Source organism: Struthio camelus, chromosome 2 (assembly GCF_040807025.1).
Source record: "Struthio camelus isolate bStrCam1 chromosome 2, bStrCam1.hap1, whole genome shotgun sequence".
Lineage (NCBI taxonomy): Eukaryota > Metazoa > Chordata > Aves > Struthioniformes > Struthionidae > Struthio > Struthio camelus.
Window position 1 is genome coordinate 117,993,739 of NC_090943.1, and position 24,296 is coordinate 118,018,034.

Here is a 24,296-nt window from a genome sequence, read left to right on the forward strand (position 1 = left end):
TAAGAGCACTCGCTGAACCAAAGATTTCATAACAGCATTATGTGACACATACATGAGACCTACTCTTGGTACAGAAGCTGAGTGCATTAGGGACCTAAAAGATGAGAAAATAACATGTAATATGTTATCCTAAGAATTGTTCATTATAAATAATTTTTTATTAATTGCAGCATTACTCTTTATATATAAATATATGTTTATATGTATTTTTATATATACAACAGTGAGAAACTTATTGATGAAATGAAAAAACTTTTTTTGAAGATTGTAGTGCTCTGTCAGAGCACTACACAAAAATGGTCTTGCTATCTGAAGAGTTTTCGTATTCTTTAAAGAACCTGGAATAAGTCACCACAGTTGTGGTGGAAACGTGGGGCTGAATTCTCCAAGAACAAGCCACTATATCTCCTTCCTTTTCAGTTGGGTGGAACATGAGAACAGGAGTTCAAGTTTCATCATTCATCTGTATAATCACTTTCAGGTTCCTTCAAAGACTGGCAGAATCTCCCCCCCCCTACCCCCCCCCCCCAAAAAAAAAAAAAAAGAGGAAATAAAGCCAGGCTTTGTATGCTTAATGCAAAGCAGAGGGTGGTGGAGGGAAAGACTTGGAGACTCTATGCCATGAGAGACTGCTACAGCATTTTTTTTGTTACACATTCAAATCCACAGCGCACAGAGGAAAGGGAAGGGGGGCGGGAAGGGCTGGGCTAACCCTCGTCGTCCAGAAGAGTCTAGAGGCAAGTCTTGCCTCTGCAAAGGAATTTTTTTTGATTTGGAGTGAGTGAGCTCAGCCATGAAGTGTTCTGCGTGGCTGTGGCCAGGCACTTAGCCTGTTTGACTAATGGGAGCGTATGTTTTGTTGGACGATCAGCATGTGCATGGCTGCCTATCAGCATGCATATAGCTGCCACATATGCTTTCCCTTGCCTAATGGAAATCTCAAAAGAGATATTCAGAGAGCTGAAGGTGGTGGCGGTGAGGGTTGACTCAGAGGACAAGGGGGTTAAATTTTAAGAACAAAACCAGTCTAGTAGCTACTTTCCTCTTCTACGTAGGCACTCTCCAGCTCTTTCCAGCTTTGCTCCCTGTAATGCGAAGGGACCATAGGAAAGCAACTTGCTGAAACCCTCTGAAGGTTGTTTTATGCGTTCATTTATCTAGCTTGCTTATTTTTTTGCTTAATTTATTTCTTTCACTTAAAATAATTCTCAGAGTAGGAATTAGCTGCTGTATGAAAAGAAGTTAAAAGTCAAAATTTCTAGAAATGCATTAAATGCCAAAGTGAAAATATGAGGGTATTTTGGTGTCTTTTTTTATTTCAAGCTGAGTGAATAATGGAATTTTCTTGCAAATGCAAAATAAACAACTTTGTGCTTCATATTGTATAAATGCTGTTGTGTAAATGGAATGTTTTGTATCAATGCCATCATACTTTTCCTTTGAGAAAATGCTTGTGGCTCATTATTTCTGAAATTATATATCTTCTCAGGAGAAATAAAAACCTTAAAGTATTCTTTTTACAACCTTCTTATGCTTGGCACTTCAAGTGTAAAAGAAATTCCAAATACCATGAGCTCCCTTTACTTTTGTTAGAAACACCAATAATTCTATTGGTGCAATGTTAATAGGTATAATGACAATTGCTATCTTTTCTAAGCAGCTTCATGAGTCAGGATTTTCTGCCTGTTAGTTATTTTGTTTTGTTTTTTTCTGGGAGAGGAGTTATCGTTAAAACTTTGAAAACTGTGGGATCTCTAGCTGCCATTAAAGGTGTAATTAAGCACACCTTGGAAATAATTTGATTGACAGTTGAGCAAAACTAGCCCAAATGTTGGGAGAATACAGCCTAGATCTCTTGTTCAGAAGCTTTTTGTAAATGTTTTATTTTTGTATTTCATTTCTAACCACTGAGATGTGCTTACCTTTAACTGTCATCAGTGGTATTACATTGGGCCCCACATATGCTGAATCGGTGTTTACATTTTCAGTGATTTGGGTAAAGAATGGGAAGGCAACATACTTTGTTTATTGCCACATAGAAACTGGATTTTTCAACCTGAATCTTTGTTTAGATTTTGATTTCTACCCTAGGACTCCAACGCACAAATTGTTTTCCTTTTCTAGAAGTAATGACAGGAATTGCTACATCTGTTTTATTAACCAGAACAAATATTGAGCACAGATATTTTATGAGAAAGAAACAGAACATCACTTAAATATTACGCCCTTGCATAAGCTTGCGCTTTCCTATCAGGCTTATATCTGTGTAACTTTTCTGAAGTAGGCAAGTTGGCCTAATGCTTAAGGCATTAAGGTTGTTGCTTGGCAACTTTGCAGTGTGTGTGTTACTCACCCAGATCAGACAGATGTTTGCATAGAGTCTAACTGGTAGCAGTCCAAGTGACAAGTAAGCAAACCAGGGTACTAAAATTATTGGTTTAGGGGAACTGTGGTAAATTAAACATTTGCACTGTAAGAAGTTGTTCATGATGGTCATTATTTGTGAAGTGTAAAAAAGCTTTTGAAAAAATCAAGAGAGTGGGATGCCTGACTGAGTGTTTTTTGGTACCCAGGACACAAATATATGTCATGTTTGAACCCTCTGTTGCTGACACAGCGTCCCGTCAACCGAGGTAAACCTGAATGTGAGGCTTAAATTGTAAACTTAATTACAGTATATATTTAAAAGGTAAAGCATCTTGAGAAAGTCTAAGAAGCTATAAATATAGCAAAGAGGAGGCGCTCGGAGCTCTTGCTGTGTTCAGTGGCAGCCTCAGCTGGAGACAGCCCAGCTCCTGGGAGGCTGGTGGGTGCTTAAGGATGGGGATATAATTTCGAGCAGTTGCAAATGCTCGTACTGGCATAAGGCAGGGACGGGACCGAGGTGGGAAGGAACAGCCAGGGAAGGGGGGAAGGTGGGAGCTTCCCTCCTGCTGGCCATGTGGACCTTCCAACGGGCCGCGAGACGCAGCTGGCTGCAGGATGGATGGAGGCAGCCTGGGAGGCTCTCCATGGGCTCCACCAGGCTCTGTACACCCCAGCCGGGGACACGTGTCCTTGATCTGGGAAGAGTAGCCACTTCTGCTGTTAAAATGTTGTGCAGAGTAACAACTAAAAGCAAGAGCGGGGAGGCGATCTGGGAACAAACGTGCTGTTTTACAACTAATGAGAAAGAAACGGCACAATATTTTTCTTCTTTTTCTTATCGTTTTTTTTTAAACTAAGTGTATTTTGTGGCTTTAAAACACCACTATTTTTTCCTCTCTGTAAGTAGAGTATAGTTGCTGCTAAACATTGAAACTGAGTTTTCTACTATTCTGGTACACTAAGACATTAAAAAACAACAAGAATAATTTGACAAGAAAGTTACTCGAGGAACCCAAAATTCTTCTTTAGATATGCCTGTTCAGAAGTGTTTTAGTTCTTAAGGGAAACTTGGAACTAAAGTAATCTTTAACCCTTAAAGAAAAAAAATCTGCATCTTAGCTTACATAACCACAAGGCAATACAGACAGAGGATAAATGTGTGTGTTAGCTGAATTTCCTCCCTTTGATTAAGAACACTTTAACATTACAGTAAGCATAAGCATAGTTATTCGTTGTACTTAGTAAGACCCTACTAGCACTTCCCTCAATTGCTATTAACCTTCGAAAGACGAGAGGTTAACTGTGATAGGTGCTATGCAAACACTCATTAAAGTACATTCCCTACCTGGTAAATCTTGCAGCTTAAGATGACAAATGATATAAAAGCAGTTAGGGGCTACGCCTATTAACCCAGCCATTGAGAGTCATTTTATTATAGATGTCATGATGAAGAGGTATTTTAAAAAGAGATTTGCAGGGGACAGTTATGATGCAGGATGGCATTTCTCTTTCTTATAGTGCTTAACGTGCATTATACTTATGTATACTTCATGTCCATTGATGTACATTTGAGTCAGTAAGACTGTAGTTTATGCTCAAGGTAAACTCCTCCTCTGAGCTGGATGCTTCATGAAAAGAGGTCATAGAAGGACTTAAGGTAATTTTGTAACTACCCTGCAAGACTGAGTTTAATAGTGTGGAAAAGAGGGAAGGAAGGTGTGATGTTTTAAACGGGAAAACAGACAAGCAGAGGAAAACATGAAGCGCATGGTGGGAATGAGGACAAAAAGGCAGAATTTCATGGGCTGAAATGGATGGACTCAACAGACACCACCCCAGTACAGGTGAATGGCTTGTGTTGACCTCTATAGAGGTGATTATGGTCTAGGAAGCTCTCAGTCATAGACTGGCCAATAGAAAATATGAGTTGCCCTTGCCTCGCTCACTGTTAGGAAGTTTAGGAGTCCTACCTAAAGTAAATTTTTGTGTACTGCATATTGCATATCTTCTGTATTTTCTATTTCCTATACCCAGAGTACACAAAATGAGAGTATGGCTAAATTGTATTAATGATTATGCATAGACAAAATAAAAATAAAAATGTTATTGATGTTATGTTTGGCTTATTAGTTTGTCTGAAAGCTAATTCACACTTGTTTTGGACACAGCCTCAGGTAAATCCTAAAGCACCTTCAGATTTTTGTTATCTTTCATTCATGAAAGGGGCTGAAGAGATGCAGTAGCAGGTCGTCACATAGTAATCCACTTAGCTACTTTCTGACTGAGAGTATTATGGGTATAAAAGTGGCGAAGGGCAATGCTGAATTAATTGTGGTAAATCTTCCATATTTCAGGATTTCAGCTGCAGTTTCATTTTGGCTAGGGCCAAATTTACTGATTGTTCTTTCAGCAGTGGGGTGGGTTTGGCTTTGGCTGGCAGAAAAGGACTTATTTCAAACAACAGACCAAATAAATCCCAGCGCTGAGGTCAATAAACCTGTGTCGAAAATAAATGTGAACTACTGTGTTACTGGAGTTGCACTAAAGGAAGAGTCATATCTCACCTTAGAGTTTATTACAATGGTAATATTGGCCAATTAGAGGTCTGTAGGCATTACATTTGAAGTGAAGACAGACAGAAAAAGGGTTGATCTGATTTCTAAATCTTACCTTCATGTGCTGTCTCACAGTGATTACTCTTAATTATGAGAACTTTGTTTCATTGCTATGCAGAAAGCTAAGCTGCATGAGTCATGAACAGATCAGTTTGCTTTTATTAAATTGGAAGTGGATGCAGTAATAAAAAAAAAAAATCAGTGCGACTCCAAAACCATCTACCCGTCTAGACATACAATGCCAAGCTCGTGTCTGCTGAGAAATATCTTCCTAATACTGCTCTAATAATACTACTACTTTTACAGTGCTTCCCATTTTTCAAAGTGCTGTACCCAACTAATTCATTGTTGGCTAAGCTTTAGAAGGCCTTTTGCTGAGTTTGATAGCATTTTTGTGTCTTGCTTCTCTGTAATGTGCTATTTTGAATGCCATGTCCAATCAATTAGGGAATCACAAGAATGTTTTAGGCAGCAGTTCCCGGGGCTGGTCGATAATCCTTGTCCCTTCTCTTCCAGGGTTGCCTATTCATCCTTTCCTGGCAGAGACCATGTGGCTCCCTATTTCCCTCTCCCATAAAGAGAGCCCTTGTCACAGCCAAAGGCTGTGGGCAGACCTGTTCTCCTTGCGGCTGCACTCCTCTAACTGATATCCCATGGGATAATTAGATACCCATGTGTGTGTGCCTTTTCCCTCCCCACCTGTAATTTACCTGTGTCTTGTCAGAGGCTCTGTTTGCCTTTTTCCCCCTGACTTTTCATGCAAGGAACTCTTTTTTTTTTTTTTCCCCTCGCCTTGCAGGACTTTCCCGAGAAAGTTGTATGTGCTCACTGATGCAGGGAAATTGGGAAAATTCAAAGAGATGGATGGAAAAGGGAGCGGAGGGCAGAGCTTGCCACCTGTTTTTCCTAGCTTAGTACTGATCTCCTGCGTGACTCTCACTATTGTTGAAACAGTTGGGTTGTCAGCATGCATCAGCTCTCCCAGCATCATGGTAGCTGGGTGCCATCCTCCCAAAAGGACGGGGTGCTGAGAACAGCTTGTCTTCCAGCCCAGCGTGGAAGCAATCAGATGTGCATCTAGCATCTTGCATAGATAAGAAATTGGAGGATCAATAAGAAATTGGAGGATCCTGGTCTGGGAAAAAGTGCAAGGAAGATATATGGCATAGAGGTGAAGAAAATTTGTGACATAAGGGCAAAGGAGAAATAGAGGGTAGAGAGGCCCCTAGCCTGGGAGGTGTGCTGCTAAAGGAAGGAGGAGGGAAAAGAGGGCTGAATGGGGATGGAGAAAGGGCAACGCGGAGCTATGGAAGGGGAAAGGGGAGGGCCCGGCAGGAACAAACTAGGAGAAGTCTTTTGCAGTCACTCAGGTGAGGAGGGGGTGATAGCCGGGTAGTGGCACACAGGGAGCTTGCACCTGGAGCAGCAGGTTATGAAGGGTTCAAAGGCTGTGCCTTCAAGTCAACTGACACAAGCTGCAAGCCTGTGTCATCTCTTACCCCTGCCCAGTTCATGCTGTTCTTAAGTAAACTAAATGTGTCACTTAAAAAACAAACTATGGAGGGAGTCACTGCCAGTCTTTTCCATAGTACAGAGCAGGAGCTGTGTTTTGTCATGGCCAGGGCGTTCCCCGATGGTGAGGAAGAGGTGCCCTGGGCTGGACTGAACATCGTATCGTGGGAGCTGAGATGCAGAGATGCTGGAATGGAGCCATTAATTAAACTCCTTCACTCCTGATAGCCAAGCCTGAAGCACAGCCCACATAAATGCAAGCAAAGAGCAAAACTAAAACGACTACCGCATAGCAAGGCCGAAGATCAGCGTCTTTTCTTAGCATTGGCTAGTGTGTGTGGTGATCTGAGCTTCCGTTCAGGTAAATTAACACTGGTATATCTCCAGTGAATTCAGGGAAATTATTCCTATTTCGTACCTGTATGGGAACAGTATGGAGTAGGGCTTGATAAAAATTACTGGAAGAATATATATTTTTAAATAATAATTTAAAAATGCAGATTCAACTGGCCAGCTAACTCCCTTCAGAATTAAAAAGTATTATTATTCAAAAAAGAAAAACTTTACTGTCGGCGCTGCTGTGTTTCAGAAATCTGAAATACAGGCCCCCATCTGTAACCCAAAGGTACCAGCTACCTAGTATCTCTTGCAAAGGTTTCCTGCTCATAAGAACAGCCTGTTAATGTCACTTGATGTTTTGAGGTTAAATCAATGTGCATTAAAGCCTTCTGGATCCTCGAACGAAAGATGCTATTATACATGCAGTATATCCACAAAAGGGATCCCCGCGTCTATTGTAATTGTGGGGCAAACCCCCTTGTGGTACTACCCAAGGACAACATATGTTGCTGTGATGCACTAATACTCCAGTGGCATATCTCTGCTTTAAAAGCAGTGTCCAGCACCTTCTTTTAAAATAGAAAGTACAATAGCCGCAAAAGGTTAAACTAGTAAATCTTACTTTGCTTTCCAATAAGGATACTTCTTAGGTCTCCCGTCTCCTTGCTTTTGAGACTCGATTTGATTCAAACCAACTCAGTCTTTTTTTTTTTTTAATCAAACCTTGTTAACTCCAATGTATGTCTTAGCTGTCAAGTACATTCCCTTGTGATTCATGATGACTTCCAGAGTTCCTAGCTGAGAATAGTATACAAGTCGTCTTATTTAAACTGCATGACTAGAGGTATGCCCTCTCTTAGTAGATGGCACACATTTTCCTTTTGAAGTCTCTCTATTATGCATGTTACAGTGTGCCAGAACTGCTAAATGGAAGCTCTGCATATGAACTGAAGAGACTTGTTATATTTCTGCATTAAGCACAGAGCAGCGCAGTTTTGCCGGTTCTGAGAAATGGTATGTCCGCCGCCTACTGTCAAGACCACTTTCTCTTCTTAAATCTCCCAGAGATGCTGCTAATTAAAGGGAGTATTTTTTCCCTGTCATGATTCATATCAGAGGCCTGAGTAAAATTTGGATCTATTATTTTTGGGAGCTCTCAAAATATACTGTCTAAAGAGGGAGTAAGCCTAATTCATCCACTCTGTTGCCGCAGCTTGAAGGCCCAGCATAAGAGCCTTTCGGTGCTTGGTTCTCCCTTCACCAGCCATCGTTACCCATCACGCTGCAAATGCCACCTCTTGAACAAGTTCATCTGCTTCTGGTCCCACAAATAGGCTAACGAGCAGCGCATCTGAGCACCATAGTGCGTCAGAGCCTCAGATCGAATAGCTGCTCCTATCGTGCACTGTTAGGCAGTGGAGAGCTTGGTTTCATGCTCTAAGAGACGCTGCATAATTAGTGAAAGTAAGATTATCCCCCCCGAAACTGCTTCTGTATGGGCTAGGAGCTCTTGTTGCTTCCTGACATGGGGCATGTTGTGGTCTGTATTGTATTAGGTGGCCTAGCAATAGTCAAAAGTTACTTTCAGTTTTATGTTATCATTTTTGGATCTGTAGCCTTGCATGAGACAGGGCCAGTATTTGTCTTTGTTTTGGTGATCATGTCAAGTGAAACATGGTCCAAATTTTTTAGAGCACATGTTCTGTGGTTGGAAATTAAAATGTGAAAGACTGCTACCCCCCACCACAAAAATCCCAAAGGTAAATCAAAGCCAGACCTTGTCAGCATCCAGCCACTGGTTTTAAGTTCCCGGGAAGATTCTCTATTGCTAGGTTTGGTTGCAACTGCAGCAGCTAAATTTGTCTCTCTATATAGCAGAATTCATTTCTGAGCCCAAAACCGGCCAGATCCCTCTGGACGCAGGTGCGGATCCGGGTCCTGCTGGGGATGCGTGGCCGGAGGGGGCTGCTCCCAGCTGGTGTATCTGGGGAGCATCACTGCTGCCCCTGCTCAGCCGGGGGGCCTTGCTCCAGAAGCCACCATCCAGCTTTTGCTATTTGCCGCGGTGTGGGCTTTTTTTTTTTTTCCCCTCCCCTCCTTCCCCCCCCTACTTTTTTTCCCCTCCCTCCCTGCCTCTCGCTGGAGGAGTCTCCCCCGCCCTGATTTGCTGGGGAGCGGCGGAGGCTCGCTCTGGGCAGAGCCGGGCTGCGCTGCCGCTGCTGACGCGTGGCCGCCGCCGCCGCCGCCGGGAGCAGCCCGCGCTCCCGCCCGCTCCGCTCCGCTCCGCTCCCCGCCGCCGCCGCCAAGGTACCTTCCCGCCGCTCCGGCGCAGCGGGCGCCGTGTCCTCCCCGCAGGAGGGAGCGGGGATAGTCCTCAAGGGCTGGGGGGCGCTTGCAGATTGCATCTCCCCCCCCCTTCCACTTTTTTTTTTTAATATATACATATATATAATGCATATATATTTATCTGTTTTATGTATGTAAATCTCTTTAACAGGAGCCATTTTTAAGTTAGCCGCTGCGGGGGCCGGGGGGGTGGGGGGGGGGAGAGGATGAAGCCGGGATGCCCATGCTCCTGGGGTCGGCGGGAGACGGTACCGAGCGGTGCCCGCGGCGGCGCTGCTGCGGTCGGGCTGCGCGCCGTGTCCGCGGGCGCGGAGGGCGCTTCCTGCCACTCCGCGGGGGGAGCGCGGCTCGGCGCCGGGCAGGAGGAAGGACGGCGGCACACGCGGCGTCTGTGGGAGAGCGGGTGCTGTGAGGTTGGGTTTGGGTTTTTTTTTGGGGGGGGGGTTGTTTTTTTTCTAATGTAGCTATATGCATTTCTATGGGAAACTTGTGCGGGCAGCAGAGGCCCCGGCGGTGCGGTGGGGGGGGGGGTGGGGGCTGGCTCGGGGTGCCGGGGGCCGGCCCCAGTCCCCGCTGCCGGGCTCACCTGGGCGGGGGGTGCTGCCTGCGCCGGGCCCCCTGCGATGGGGCACGGGGGAGGGGGTGGGGGAGGCGGCGGGGACCCCCGCCGCGGTTTTCTCCTTGCTCTGCCGGCCTGGGAGGCGAGCCCGGCGGTGGCGGGGGGGGCTGTTTTCCCTCTTCCCCCCCCCCCCCGGGCCGTGGCTTCTGCAATGCGGCGGGTGTGGTTATCGGCAATCACAGCCCCGCACTCTGCAGTGGCGGCGCGGCCCGGCCGCTCGCCTCGGGGTCTCCAAAACACCAGGTCCTGTCTATCCCGACGCCGGGCAAGTGGCTTGTGTGCGTGGCGTGGACCTGAGCGCGACTTACCCCGGGGCAAAGGCGTGCAGGTGTGCCGAAGTTTGGGTTGTGCTCTCTGCCTGCTCCTCGGTCGCCACGCGTAGCGTGGGACTCCGACGCTATGCATCCTCGCGGGTTTATGTAGTGTAGCGTGAAAACTTGTGTGTATTTTCACAGGTCTTAAAAGAAAAAAAAAAAAAAAGGGTGTGGCCGTCAAAGCTTTTGCTAATCACGTTCTAATAATTGCTCTGCTGTAGCTCAGTTTTATTTGGAGGAAGGAGAGAGGGGTTTGCGGGGTTTTTTTTTTTCCATTCAAAGACCTAAAACTTTATCATATATATGCTAACTCACGTTTCCATAATCAATAGAAGTAGTAAGATATACCAAATCTGTTTTTGCTGTTCACTGAAATTTGTTTTTCCTGTAACTGTTTTTGAGGGGAGGAAGAAAACATTCTGAAAGATTATTTTTGCTTTAAATTGTAGCTTCCAATGCATGCTTGTATTTGAGGCAGAGCGAACATACTTCCTTAACTCAACATGCACGTCACTTGTAAGCAGAAGAAAAAGTGCGTGTGTCACTTGAAGTCTTTTCAATCAAAATGATTATAAGTCAGAGGTCTTCTTGTCAAAGATGGTCTCTAGGTTAGGTGTGTCTCACATGTATGTCTTTTTATAGCGTGCAATCTAAATTACTTTTTTCCATTTTACATATAATATTGCCAGCCTTCTCCTACATCAGTAGTAAGCTGAGAAATTTGTTTTAAAAAGACAAACAAGTAAAATTGTAGGTTTTATCTGCAAAAAATGAGGATAAAAGCAATATATGTTACTTTTTGTCTAGTAAATCTTGGTCAAATGTGATGGAGTATAGGCTTTTTCTCTAAAGATATGGACGATAGTCTTTTCTTGGAGCATTAAAAGGTCAACGTCATCTTGGCATATCAATTATCTAGTTAAATTCATTGGTTTTGCTGCACCTATGTGTCTGTGTGTGCATTTGTAATAATACACACACATACGCATACTGTCACGCTGGTGTCCTTGGACTGGAAACTTTCAGCTCTAATGTGAGGATGAAACCTGCATATCAATAATGGGAAAAGAGAGACCAAGAAACCCGCATTAGAGTAAAGAGCAATTGTAAGTTTATTCCTTATGGTACTGCTGGCATAGGAAGGCTTCTGGAGCTTTTAAAGTGCTACAGACCTGTTCACTGCAGTGATGAATAATCAGAAGCAGAACATTAAACGCATTGGGAAGCATTAGAAATGTATTATTTTTATTTAATCAGACTAATACAATCCACGCTAACTCTCCCGGAGCTAATTTCTCACAGCCGCACCACTTCATTAATGATGCAGTTGATGGCCTTTTCCTCTAAAAGGCTAGCCAGTGTTACTGGGAGCACGTCAGCCGCATCGCAGGAGCTCATCGGATGGGAGCCTGCCTTTTAGCTGCTTTGCTGGTGGGCAGGCTTTGCCTTTGCGAGGAGGAGGAGGTGGCAGCTTGCAGCGCTGGGGCAGCAGGGTGGGGCACCCGCACACCAGCCTGCTCGCTCCTCCGCCTCGGAGCCGCCTGGCACACCGGGACCCTACCCTCCTTTCTGGGGGAACTGCAGCAAAACTGAAGAGGCCTAATTTTAGTCTGGGTTTTATTTTCTCTTCCAAGAAGGACCAAGTGAAGGTGAATCTACAACTCATGTGATTTTTGAATTAAACAGGGCGGGGTCTTTCTTATCTAGAGTGGAGACCTGCTAAATATTTACTTGAGGTCTTCTTGGTCTACTCTTGCCGAATGCTTGCTCTTTGAAAAAGATTTGCTCTTTACAGGTTTTTATTTGAGGGCTGAGACTTTTAAGGGTGATATGAGCACTGATGGTAGGTTTGACGCATGATAGTACGGTCACACCTACACTTTTTTAGGTACGTTGTTCAGTGCAACGGGTGTGAATTCCTTGGGGGCTATTCGTGGTTATTTTTTTAAATATGCACAATGTCATTTCTTTGTATTTCAGGCATGATCTTGAGTTAATGAAAATGTGTTTTCTTTCTTTCACATACTTGAAATGTGTTATTCAGAGTGGGTGACATTCAAATTTGTTTCATGGAAGTCTCATGTAGTAGTAAACGGCTGCTTGTTGTCTCAAAGAAAACATCAAACCATTTATAAGTGGTTATAAAAGAATGCTTGTTTCTCATAAGATGAAGCTTTATCTCTTGAGCTACAGCATTTTCAACCTGAAAGTATTTATAACTGTGACTTTTTCACTTTGAAATACGTATTTGGATGAAGAATCCACGTTCGCGGGTGTTCAGTGCATGTTGGCCTTTGAAACAGAAGGACAATCCATGCGGCGAAGGTGTTTTGTGAGTTTGCAGGACTGTACTTTTTCAGTATATATAATATGATCATAGGATGTGGTGTTTTACCACCTTTTTAATGATATTTTAAGCTGCACATATATGTTATAATTGCAGAGTCTGAATTTTGAAAGTATTTTGCTCAGAGATAGTTTCTTTCTAGCTTTATGAAGTGAAAATAAATGCGTGTGTATAACTGAAAAGTTGGATTGCTGTCTGCTAAGCTGAAAATTAAACTGAAGACGTGTTTATTCCAAATGATCATGATGGGTTGTTTTAACTTGGTACAAAAGTCATAGAGTTATAGAGAATAGATTGTGATCTGGAATTAGATTTGAAGAATCAAATCTGAGCAGTTTGAATCACTGCTGTAGCGGAAAACTTTTGAAAGAGATGAACTGCTGAAAAAATGAAGGCTTGTGTCATTTTCATAGCATGTTTGTTTCTCTTAATCGCCAATATTTGCCATTTGTAATGATGAGGGAATTGTCTATATCTCTGTTTATACTTTGACACATCGCATTCTCACATTAAGTAGCAAGACATGCTAAAAAAGAAATGCTTTTTGTTCTCTAGAAAGATCTGCAATTACTCTACCGGAGTTAGCATTAATACTTAGGTTTACTAGTAAGAGTACTTGTAGATATGTAAAAGAGGAGGTTGTTTTCCGAAGTACTTACTGTGTGAGAAAATGAATAAGGACAAGCAATAGAGAAGAGTGTAACCACTTATCTAGGCTTCGCTAGGAGAAATCCTGCAGGCCCTTTGCTCCTGCCCCTGCCATTGCCAACAGTTGTCACTATAAGCATTCAGTGCAGAGGAAACTCAGGAGGATTGCTGAGAACTAAGTATCCGTGGAAAAGCAGAAATGGGTCGGTATTTGGGACGGCAGAGTTAGCGTGAAGATAATGTGCTGCAGAGACAGCAAAACGTGTCTTCCACACCCTTCCTGAATAATTGATTTAATGCAGTTTGAGTAATTGTCAGGTTTTGTCTCCAAAGGTAAATGAAATTGAAGTGTTTGCTTTTCACCTGGTCTTTGACTAAATCAGCAGAGCTGGTTGTTTTTAAGTGAGGTGGGTAAAAGCTAAGAAGAAAATATACTGTTACTCCAAATCACTTATGAATCTACTTGCATCCAGTGGGACAAAGTGTATGAAAGGGCAACACGTTAATAAAAATAAAACCTTATAGAAGAGAAGAAAAAAGCTTTTACATAGACCCTTTCCATCTTTACTTTTTCCTTTATAGATCTTGGAAGTGTTTTGTGCTCCACAGACAGAGAATCCCTTTCAGTGGCTGTACTACCTATAAAAACTGGTATGTTTGCAAGCAGAGAAACAAAAGAAGTACTGAAATTTGTGTGAGGATCACCCACCAGATGTTCAGTCCCCCGAGTAGGTTTTAGTTTAGTGGATTGAAGAAGAATGTGGAGACAGGGGACCCAGAGCGTGCGTGTGTTGAGTGGGGGGTAAAGGACTAGGATAAATTGAAAGCATGTGTGACTATAAAGAAAACTTCTGGGAAAGGAGGAAAGTGTAAAGAGGAAAAAAAAAAGTCAGTGAGATGCAACTTTGAATATATATATACATACAAATATATGTACAAATTCAATACACACATATTTGTATAAAATGTATGTTACCTGATAGAACTGGTAAGTCATAGTGCTATCTTAATGGGTTAGAAGTGGGAGTAGAAAGCTTCTGCACGGAATGGAAAATAGATGATGTTTCTGTTTTCAGGCTAAGAAAAAAAACTAATCTGCCAGAGCATAGCGTGCATCTATCAATTGGCTTTTACTGCAACCTTCTTCCTAAAACAGGAGATGGGTTTTGACTCTGGCAGTACCAGCAGGGCTGTGGGTAGCGAAGGGGTGATACTTTTGAAGTCAGAATAAATAGTTGGGGCCTCAGAGCCTCATGATCCCTGTGGCAGCCTTGCCCCGATGGCAGAAGGTGATGCACAGCCATGCCATGTTACCGTTATGTTGGTGGTGGCCACAGAGCAGGAGGAGTCCCTAGTGGAAGATCTGTTGTTTACTCCTTACGAATCTGAGGGCAATTATGTGTAACACCTCCTGGTTTCCTAGGATGTACTGGTTGCAAATAAAATCTTGTTTAATAAGCCAGCAAATGCAAACAAGCTGCAGAGAAAAGAAGGGGTGGGGGGAATTCTTCCAGACCTGGGGAACATATGTTTATGGTAAGTGAGAGACCTGTTCTTGCACCCTGCCTTGCGTAGGGTAGTGCCTTTACCTGCAGATTTTCCCACAGCAGTCAGTCAGCCCATCTATGAAGCACAGCTTGATTCAGTGTAGATAAAGGCACCTGAATCTACCCATACAAATTATAACTAAGGTTAAGAAGCTGTAATCTCCCAAAAGCTTCCATAGATGACTACTTCGCCTGGCCAGCTGAATTCATCATCGAGATTAGGGTTTTTTCAGTCGAATTACTGCTGCTGAAAGATCACTGTTGGGGCATGCCGTGTTCAGCCCTTCGCTCCTCGCTGTTAGGGTATGGAGTCAATATGTGAATGTATATGTTATATATAGAGAGAGAAACATTGTCACATGCGGACGGGAAGTATTTGCATCAAGAACCCCTAATGTCTCTGATTAGCTTCTAATGGCTGGTTCTTGGGCTATGCATGAATGCAAGGCTTGGTAAAGGTAAAATGGTGGGTCAGCTATAAAAATAAAGCGTGCTGTCAGAAAAGCAACACCTTTTTGGTTTAGTCTGATAGTCTTCCTAGTCCCAGGCACTGTCTGCACGGATTGCTTTATTAGTTTGTAGGGGGAATTTGGCACAGTAGTGTCCAGGCTGCCCTGAGAGGCAGGGTGGGGAGGAGGAAGACGAGTTGGTCTATTTCAGGTCAACATGTCAGGTTAAGTCAAAGCTAGCGAGAAAAGGCAGTTTTTGCCTAGTGTCCCCCAGCCTCTAAAGCAGGAGCAAAGTCGTCTCTTGTTTAGTGGTTTTCTTTACTAGGCTCAACTGATGATTTTATTATTCCCATATATTACTGGTTTAGCCACTTATCTCACTAGGTAAATGCTGATGTTAAATCTTGAGGAAAAATTGGCCCAACTGCAAGATTTAAAGGTGAAAGGAGTTTGTTGATTTTATGCTGGAAGCTGTATTTTCCATTTCTCTCTCTTTGGATCATTCCAGAATAGAGAAAGTTTTGGTTAATTATATGTGCTTAAAGGAAAACACTGTAATGCAGTTTCCATGTACTGGAGCATTATTCTTGTACAGCTGGAGCTGGCAGCTTTTCATTCCCTTACCACCTCCTTTTCCTCCTAAAAATAGCAGCCCACTACAGTGGGATTACAGGAGAGGCAGGAGAACGTTTCCTGAGCAACAATTTTTGTTGGATGGTACTCGAAGAAGCATTAAGAGCAGATTTTGGAGGAATTTGAGGAGGGCATAGAGAGGGATATAATGGAATTGGACAGAGAAGAAACTGGGCTGGACACCTGGGGACAGGAGGAGGGGGGGTAGGCTGGGGGTATGCTAGCGCTGAGATGCACTGGCCTGTGTTGCAGCCTGCCCAGGGAATTGGGAGAAACCTCACTGCTTGAATCATTCAGGAGTCGGCTAGACAGAGCACTCGACAATATAATGTGGGTAACAAACTTGCGGTTGCGGATAGGAGGCGGAGGCAAGATGACCTAATTTCCATCTCTGATTTCTATGATTTATTGAAGAGTTTTGCAGGCTTTCTGTTAGCGGGCTTAGAGATGGAATTTGAAGCACAGCAATTAGAAGGGGCCTTTAATATTGTGCCAGCGCGCTGTCGGTTTTTGATCACTTACTTGTGGCAGTAGCATGCTAAATGTGGATAATTCTCCACTGCAGCAAGCAGAGATAACAGAGGAGGCTTCTATTTGATTTTGGAGCTAGTGTTGACAGTGGTTTACGTTCTGCTTTCAGTTATGCCTCTCATTTCCACTAATGCTACCTATGGAATATTTGTATATGTAATAATAATATAGTGTAATGTTAAAAATAATGTATATATTTATATATATATCAATTTAAAAAATAAAAAGATAAACAACCCCCATGTGCGCATGCACCCATCATGCAGCCCGAAATAGTAACCCCCGTCAAGAACTGGAGGGTAGTTAATTTGCTTTATTTTATTCAATTCTTGGAAGTCCCTTTCCTCCTGTAATGGATTGGAGGAGAGAAGCTGGCATACGATGCTTCTGCTTCCACTGGTTGCCCAAGGAAGGAAGAAAAGACAGTGCCCACCTTCTTAGTTGCATATATTTAAATATATTCAGCTAGGCTTTCTGCCTGCATATACTGTGTGCCTGCTAGCATTTGTAGGTAATTAAGTATGCCACACAATTAAACGTTGTTATTATGGTGAAATAATGGTATCAGTAAAGTTATTTGAAAAGCCTGCTTTTCTCTTGAAAGTGTTGGTGTTGAGGGTATTACTCTAATCTGTAGCCACTGCAAAATCAAAGTGAACCAGCAAGAGTTTCACAACATTAAACTTTTTAAAAGGAATGTTTTAGCCTCGTTTGCTAGTGGTGTGACACAGATATCTCCTTGACTTGTTTTGCACTGTGTGAACCCATAACCATTAGACTTGTAACATATATAGCACGTGAATATTGTATTTTGCAGCTTCTCTGCTAACGTAGTAATGCAGAGTAATAAAGCCACTCCTTTACCCAGCCTGAGGGGACAGTGATTGAATTAAGGATGATGGATGAACTGAAAAAAAACCCTCCTCCTTTTTAAATTCTTAACAACTTCCCATTGTTTTGCTATGGGAAGAGGCAAATAATATCTTTCTTCAAGATCTGGCAAACGTATTTTGGAATTACCATTGCGATCGAGACAGTTGTAGACTTCTTCATTGTACTGGCCAGAAGTATGTTGGAAAATCTTCCATATCGGGAGTCTCTGCATTGAAGTAGACTCTCACCTGAGTCTGGACTTAGTCTCTGTTAAGCTCCTGTTCTGTTTTTGCTCATTTCCTGTGGAGATGTGATCCTTGTGTTTGCCACAGTCCTTTGTTGTTTTGTGTCACCTCGCCTTATCACAGTAGCAGTTGGATTGTCACGCTTTATTTTGCCGTTTGCCCTGTCCTTTATTTTCCAGCCTCAAAAACAGCACTTTCTTATTCTTACTGGTGTTGCTTCTGTCTAAAACCAAGATAGCTGGTATGAAAGAAGATGCCCTCTGTGACCTTCTGATGTTGCTTTGCAGAACGTAATCAATGCAATTTTGCTTCGTTCTTCTAACCCGTTGGCAGAAGTCGATACAAATATTATGATCTCCTTAGATTTGTTAGAAATCTTGCTATGCTTTTTCTTGTAAATACAAAATGCTGATATGTAATAGATGCTAAAGCCACAACCCGGTATGTGCATGTCATTAAGAAGATATCCGTCATTCTCTAGCTTCAAAGAGGTTATAAAGGGCTAAAATATACCTATTTAGTTTATTAAAAGCGCTTTCCTGCTTTATTTTAAGGAACTCCGGAGCTGTCATTGTTCCTAACCCGTAGAATCGAAAGTTGGTTTCCGTGATAGTGTCCTCTGTGCCTGCAATGTTGTTGTAAGAAGAAAAATCACTGCAGGATGGAACTTGGCAAACAAATCAAGGTCTCGGCCAAGGCAATGCATTGTCTGTTAATTTTCCAAACAAAACTAGTTCTGCTGCATGTGAGTCTCTTTGTGTCTGTTTTCCACTGGCTATATTTTGATTTTGTAACGTAGATTTGAAGCAATTATTAATGTTTGTGTGGCATTGCTTAAAAATACTAGCAGTTAAATATTCCTTAATTAAATGTTGGCTGCTAAACTTGAAAGAACCTATCCAGAAATTCAAAAGGGAGAACACAAACATTAACAAGAGTCTAAATAAGTATTTGAATGATAAACAGAAGTATTTCCTACTTAAAAATATACTAGTGACTGGGTAGAAGTCACTCTTTGACTAGTGTTATGTTTATGTAGAACATCTTGAGATTCTCAAGTTAGAAGTACTTCTTTCTAGCGGTATTTGGCCTTTGTTTTAAGACCTTGCATAATCTGCTCTACTTTAAGTGAGTATTCTGAAGTTATGGTATATGGAAAACCCATTCTAAGCTACCCTGTGGAAATTTTTAGAAATTTATCCCTTTCTGAACTTTGAAGTTAAATACATAATAATGAAATTTTTTGTCAGTAATATTAGAGAAATACAAAAGTAGTACCTAAGAGTAATATTTAATATCACCTAAGATTACTTTTCTGCAAAATGTTTAGTATCTTCTGAAAAATCAGATGGCGAGGCATGACAAGTGTTTTCTGTTACTCTTGAAAAATTTGCTTGTGTCATTGGTGTTTGTGAGTAATGGAATTAACTTGCAATCCGTTACATCATTCCTTGTTAAAAGAAAAAGGTGACTGTTTGTTTGAAAACTTAGCAGGAGCTTGGAATATTTGCAGCCTCCCATGGGAAGATGAAATAGCGTTCAGTAATAGGTGAGGCTTTCATTCAGGCAGGAGTTTATCCTAAAGCTCCTTAGTCCGTCCTGTCAAAGCCACTGGTGCAGGATGAACAGTTCTTCCAAGGCATAGGTAAAGCACTAAACTTTGTTTCTCCATCGCCGTCCTTGCAAAATTCAGTGCTTCATGCAGGCGAGGAAGTTACCATTGGTATGTTATTGTGGAGCAGCCCGGTCATTAGGTGCAGCGAGGTGCTTGGCTTTGCCATGGTCTGCCTTCCCTTTTCCATTGTGAATAAGTCAAAATGAGGCCTCCACGAGGGTGAGAAAACACGTTTCACCCAGGAGCATTGCAAATCTTTCCTCCTCAACTCAAGGAAATTTTATAATAGCTGCTTGGTTTGATAACTGTCTGCCTGCTCTGGTTGATCCTTTGCTGTAGACAACCCAAAGATTAATAATCCCATTTGTCATGTGAATATTTAAATTGCATCAGTCACACCTCTTTGTAGAGTTATCCTGTGATTAAAACTGACAAACAGTTTTCAATGAAACACTGTTTTCACGTGCTCTTAACCTTTCAAAGCATTTATATTTGAAGCTTAAACATGTCATGCAATGTTCAAAATTGATCCTTAAAAAGATCTGTTTAAGGTAAGGAGAGAGGAAAGTTTCACCTATAGTTTTGAGAGAGCTGAAAGCGCATTAATTTCCACTTACAATTTTGACCTTTTTGCCTTGCTGCTAGGATTGTCAAGCTTGTGAATTTTTGCACCTGTCTGGTATGTTTTCTTCACTGCGGAGTGGTGTTTTAAGACTTGGCAAAACCGGAATGATTAATCTGCTGTTAGTCTACCAAAATACTCTTATAGTAGCTGATACATTCTATGCAGCTGTTGAAATATTTTACAACATTAAAATCTTACGGCGTTTAACAGAAACTCTGAGAGAAAGCCAACAACCTTAAACAGTGAGTTAAAATTTAAAACTAATACATTCCTTTCCCGTGATGGTACCCCTGCTTTGTTTAAATAGCAGATAACTTTCAGCAAGAGTACAGCCATATGCAGCCATCCTGCAGTTTCTGAAACATGAAAGCTGGATCTGAGCACTCAATTTATCTCTAACACGTGAGGCAAAACGCAAAGCCAAAGCATGTTGTGACTCCTAAACATCCGAAGAGGAGACGAGAGGGTGGCTGACCTAGAACATTCCCAGGTTTTCATCAACAGGCGAAACAATTGCTTCAGGGTAGTAATACGTTATTGGGATTGTTGATGGACACTTGCCAGTTGTATTATGAATGAAATTCACTTGCTGTTTGTAGTGATAGCACTTCAGCAGTCAAGCAAATGTCACTCTACCCTGGAACAGATAATACTGGGAGATGTTGAATCCTGTACTCGGAGTATTGCAAAACAGAGCTCCGGGATTTGGAGATGCTGTGCAAGTTGTTTCCCAGGCTTTACATTTCAGGGGTGGGTAAGCTTTCTGGATGCAGAGGCTCTACAAATGTCTCAAATGTTTTTTTTTTTTTATTTTCCATTTGGGGTGCACCAAAGTAGTGTGAGTCTGTGGATATTTGGTGGGGATGTTGTTTTTCCTCCCTAATCTGCTAGGTTTGTAGATCATCCTTCTCCTGAAGCCTGCTATGTATGGATCTGCAGATATTGTATTCCCCCTTATCTAGTTGGTTGAGTTATCACAGTGAGGATATGTCGTGTTGCAAAAAAAGTATGATGTTTATTTCAGACATCTTCTCCCTTCCTTTTTGAACTGTGAAGCCAATAATTTTCTAAAATGACATCCTCTTGAACACTGACAGCAGCATCTGACAAAGAAGTTGCCAGCTTTCTCTACTTAGAAAAGTAATCATTTACAATCATTTCAATTTTTGTGCAAAACAGATTTGCAAGATTTAAATGCTAACCCAAATCTAATGCGGCAATCTAAAGTAAGATGTTTGGTCTTTCATTATGTTTGTTCAGAATGTCTTCCTAAATCCAGGTTCTTTCATTGTAGAGCTGGTTTTTAAACTTTGGCCTTGGATTGAACAGTTTTGTAAGTCGTGGTAGATAAATGATTCTTTTCAGTGTATTTGCCATGCAAAATCTGGAAACAATTGCAGCTTGCATCCATCAGTTTTCAAGCACTTTGCGCTCCAGCTCTTGGTAGTGTAAAAATGTATCTATACAATTATTAAGATAGTACTCCTTGGTCATTTGGTTTCCCTACTAAAAGAGAGGATGACTTGTAAGTAAATTGAAGGGTTTTGGCCTAAGACTTGTAACTGTTGGTAAGAGGGTCCCAGCTCATGGTTTTAGAAATTGTAGAAAGGGCTTCTTGGGGAATACTTGGAAACAAATGATGCATATTGGTGCCATCTCCAAGTGTGGCAGCTGGAGAGTTTAATTATAGGCTGGAAAGCCAGTTAGGGATTAGGGAAAGTGTTAGCAGAAGGAGTGAATGTTAATGACAGCTGTTTGCTGTAGGCCTCAAAGAGGCCAAGTACATATAGAACATAAATAAAGCGCAGAGCCAAACATATGTTGGCTTTGAACATTTAAAAACCTCGGGTCATTTGTTCCTTGACACGTGAACCTGATTGGTATGAAATCATTTTAGTGGCTTATGCCCATAAAGATGTGTGTGTAGAGAAGGAGGGGAAGAAGTTTTGTATTTGTTTCATGGCCATGTGCACAGGTGCTGTTGTGTTCTCTGTTTGAAAACAAGGAGGAATCTCAGTGACAGCGCCTGCACCTGGGCAAGGCATAAATATAAACCACGGGAGAAGCATGCAGCTGTTTCTACATAGGGCAAGTAGTATTGGCCTGGCAGAAGCAGATCTGCGGAATGAAACAGTAGCTGCTGAGGACCCAGCATCGATGTTGTGTGCCTTTTTGGGCACGTGCGTTAGACGGGCTTTAATCTGGTCCCAAACAGCAGTTTGTGCGTGTGAAGGCAACTCCTCCTTGTGGACCAGAGCATGGGGACAACCCAGAGACTTGCTTCAGAAGTGCACTTCTGTTGCAAATTAAAACGACAGTATAGAAGCCCTGTGTCACTGTTTGTGGGGCGGCATAATTGGTAAGCACACAGTAATGTGTGTTGAGAACCTGCATCAATAGTTAGAAGGAAAATCCCAGCTTCTTTTGCTTTTGAAAGCATAAGATTAGGAAACTCTTCTGCATCTGCTTAGGTAGCCTATGAGGACCACTGTGCAGATCAGGTGCTGCTACTGAGGTTAGTAATGCTAGAAATTACTGGGACAGTTATAGGCAGTACAGTGTTAAGGCTGAATCAGTATTCCCTTTCTGCCATTTGTTTTTCGGGATTGGGGTTAGGTTTTTTCATTTGAGTATGTTTGGTCTTGTCTGAAACCACTTTTTTTTTTTTTTTCCCCCTTCGGCAGTATGGAGTTTTCATTATATAAATTTTGTAGTTTGAATGAAGAGGAGTTGGGAGGAAGGGGTATCAGACTTAGGTTTCTTAGGTGCATACGTGTCTTAGTGAATCTGTTTTTTAACGCTCCAGTTACCAGAGGTCATCCTTTGAGAGGACAAAGAATGAGAACATAGGTCATCTTTTGAAAAAATATAAATAAGTGACATTTCACTGCAATTTCTGTTTTTCCCCATCAATGAGTAACAGCATATATGGAGAAGTTCTCGTTTTACCTGTTGGATGTGCATTTTAAGTGTACCTTTTATTCAGGTGCAGCGATAGACCTGCCCTGCCTACCTTACAGAGCTGCTGTAGCCTGTTGGTACCCTGGCATGGGAATTAAAGGAATAAACTAAGGAATCTCTTCTTCCATAAAATCAAACTAATTTGAACATATGGCATCATTTATAATGCATTTAATATATTTATAGTTGTACATGATCTTCCTTGAAAATTAAAAGCATGTTATATACATGTTATATACATATCCACAAAAGCGTGGATCTAGTTTAATAAGCTATAAAAGCATCCCATATGAGATTTCTGACTGTTAAGATACTTAGGCTGTTGCAAAAGGGTAGTAATTCAGCCTTTCCTTACATAATTCGCTATGATTGATAATAATGAATTATGACTGATAATAATGGCTACAGTCTGTAATGTAGTACTGCTGGCTTCTTGAAAAATAGCTATGACTTTACTACCAAACATTTGTAGCTTTTTGATTTACTTGCCGATCTCACTTGCAACGGGAACTGTTAGCTGGTATGGTGAAATGGCTCATTATCTCGCAGATCTTGCTTTCTCTCCTTGCTCTGCTCTGAAACTACTCACGTGAGCATGGATTCTAGGCGCAGGCCAGCATCCAAAACTGAATCTGTATTGTGGCCCTGAGTGACTGTTGGCTCTGTGTCTAGCGCAACTGCTTTCCACTTGACAGAAAAGGACAAAGGTATTTACACCTCTCTTTCTTAAAGTGCTTATGTTCCTTGGTAAACTCGGTGGCAATGGAAAGAAAGCACTTCATGTGGTATTTAAAATGCTGGACAAGAATTCACAGCAGGCATTTCCTGTCCTCTGAAGTGTGAGTGGAAAAAAAAAACCAAACCCTCATAAATTTGGGTTTGCTTTGGGGATGGTGAAAACTTGCACACTTTAACCTGTTTTACTTAAATACAACATTACACTTTTTTAATATGTCAACGTAAGTCAAGCAATGCACTGAATTGTAAATGAAATAGAGAACCTTCACCTTTCTGAACACAGGACGCTTATGAGGCTGGAAGAGATTACAAAAGGGGTAAAAGAGGGAAGAGCCTTGGGCACATATTTTGGGAGCTTTGCCCTTTTTTGTATGCGTGAGTGTGTGTGTGTGTGAGAGAGAAAAAAAAAAAAAAAGATCCTTAACTTGCTCAGCCTGCAGGCTTCTGATTTTTTTTTTTTTTCCGTTGATCCTTTTTCTCCCCCCTGCACTTGGAAAACCAATTAATTACCACTGTAATTCTAAGGTTAAGATGCAGTTCTGGGCACAAAAGATTCTGCCATGTTTCTGGTCTTATTTAGTGCTAATGAATTAGACAAAAATCTCAGAACCCCACCCTAAAATACTGCAAGCTGCTTTTCTTCTTAAGAACTCCTAAATACCCAAGTCCTCACTTGTTTCTATTTAAGCCAGCTTGCACTAGCTTTTCTGCAAGTTTTCAGTCATCTGAATGCAAACCATTGTCTAGCAGCTGGTTTGCCAGTTTAATAAAACAGTATCTCCTGTTTGCTTATCAGCTAGTTCCCTGGCATCTTATCCCCAGTGGCACACTTACTGTAGATAACAGTGACGGCAAGAATAGCCGTTTCAGTTAGTGATACAACTAAGCTTTTTTTTTTTTTTTTTTTTTTTTTTTGTTCCCTCCTGGCCTTCTCTGTCCCAGTGTCTGTAGAGGGGGTGTGCAGCGAACTAG

General features: G+C 42.0%; 1 protein-coding gene across 30 annotated transcripts in view; it reads left to right on the plus strand.

The window, feature by feature from the left end:
- EPB41L3 (erythrocyte membrane protein band 4.1 like 3) overlaps window positions 1-24,296 on the plus strand; it is a 151,468-nt gene that overhangs the window by 43,690 nt on the left and 83,482 nt on the right. For 5 of the 30 annotated variants that reach the window (XM_068932265.1, XM_068932240.1, XM_068932251.1 and 2 more), the window contains exon 1: window positions 8,913-9,140. The exons of 17 other annotated variants lie outside the window; for them this stretch is intronic. The gene's annotated coding sequence lies outside the window, so the exon portion shown is untranslated. Of the gene's footprint in view, window positions 1-8,912; window positions 9,141-9,483; window positions 9,593-16,047; window positions 16,067-17,973; window positions 18,131-24,296 lie in introns of those variants that run through there. 8 more of the 30 variants (XM_068932249.1, XM_068932252.1, XM_068932261.1 and 5 more) reach the window with 5 other exon arrangements.